The sequence below is a fragment of the Triticum dicoccoides genome, chromosome 1B, assembly GCF_002162155.2.
Source record: "Triticum dicoccoides isolate Atlit2015 ecotype Zavitan chromosome 1B, WEW_v2.0, whole genome shotgun sequence".
Lineage (NCBI taxonomy): Eukaryota > Viridiplantae > Streptophyta > Magnoliopsida > Poales > Poaceae > Triticum > Triticum dicoccoides.
Genome location: NC_041381.1, coordinates 702,381,948 through 702,383,443, shown reverse-complemented (window position 1 = coordinate 702,383,443; position 1,496 = coordinate 702,381,948). Strand labels below are relative to the sequence as shown.

General features: G+C 42.8%; 1 long non-coding RNA gene across 1 annotated transcript; it reads right to left on the bottom strand.

Moving 5' to 3' along the window:
* Positions 1-752: 752 nt before the first annotated feature.
* LOC119313923 lies at positions 753-1,463 on the bottom strand. Its single transcript, XR_005152183.1, has 2 exons — positions 1,315-1,463; positions 753-1,206 (listed from the first exon to the last, which is right to left on the bottom strand). It is a non-coding gene; the product is annotated as an uncharacterized LOC119313923 (long non-coding RNA).
* Positions 1,464-1,496: the final 33 nt, after the last annotated feature.

Here is a 1,496-nt window from a genome sequence, read left to right as displayed (position 1 = left end):
CATCATACATCTTTGCAGATTTATCTATATATAAGCTTGGTCAAACTTTAAAAGGTTTGACTTCAAAAAATCCTATAACTTCAACTATTTTAAAACGGGGGTGTTTTCAGGTTATAGCCTAATCATCTCCTCAGTATGGTAATCCAAGTACAAAAATGAAACAGTTACAAATCTACCAGTAAGAGATAAACATAATGGACCAAGATTCATTGCCTTTCCAAAGCACCCAAACAGTCACTCTTTAAACCGATCTCCAAGTCACATCTTTGGCAAGATTCAGCGAAACCCCACGCTTCCTCCTCATGCAGCTTCAAACGGCCCAGAGTCTCCCATCTTTCAGAGATCGCAAAAAACCTGGCTGAAAAAGAAAAACAAACCCCCAATCTCCAGAGTCTCCCATCTTCCAGAGATCACAAAAACCTGGTTGAAAACCAAACCCCCAATCTCCCAGGTCTTACAATCTTCCATAATAAACCATGAAAACTTGGGTGAAGACCAAATCCCCAATCTCCCAAGTCTTACAATCTTCCATAAATCACAAATTTCTGATTGCAAACCAAATCCCCAACCTCCCAAGTCTTACAATCTTCCATAAATCACAAAATCCTGATTCAAAACCAAATCCACAATCTCCCAGTCTTACAATCTTCTATAAATCACAAAAAACTGGTTGAAAACCAAACCCCAGATCGTCCCTTCCAAGGCCTGGGAGTGCCCGTACGGGAACTTCCAGTCCCAAAACAAACAGGGGGTGTCACAAAATGAATGGATCGCAAAAGGGCATCATACAATTTGCTTAGAGATACTCAATCTTCTAACAGGATTGGAATGTGGTCCTCTACTAAAATAAGGCAGTAACACCAGCAACAATGCATGCATATATGTTGACATCACCCGTCCGGTCCGAACAAACAGATATATAGAGACATAACAGCATGCGACGTCACGCACCATCACAAAGATAGCATAGTGCTTGGTAGCCAAACTGCAGTTGATAATTAGAGAGTGAAGAACAAGCTGGGGCGCGATCCATGTTGGACTTGTCAATTTGCGGCCTTCACTTCAGTGGTGGTTTCCCCTGACGTCAACTCTTCGGTCTTCATGCTGCTGAGACGAACGAAGGAAAGAGCAAACACCACGAAGACGGCTGTCTTGGAAGTTAACTCTATCACACCCAGAGCTCTTAATCCATACATCTTAATGCGCCTGCAGGTAGAGAGAGGTGGTATTATGGAGGTCAAGTGATGTTATAGATAAACTCATGTCAGACAAAGAGGAAACTGAGGAAGAAATGGATCCAGGTATATATCCTACTCATAGCCGGTCCGTGGCGCAGAAAGATGCTTCTGGCCAGTAGGATCCACCGCCTTAACTAAGGCATCATTGAACTCCTTCATCTTAAGCTCCACATTAGACACCGCGTCATAGAATGCCTCCTTCTTCTGCTGGATCTCTTGCGCTTGCTGGATTCATGAAAAACACAGGTAACAATCAAT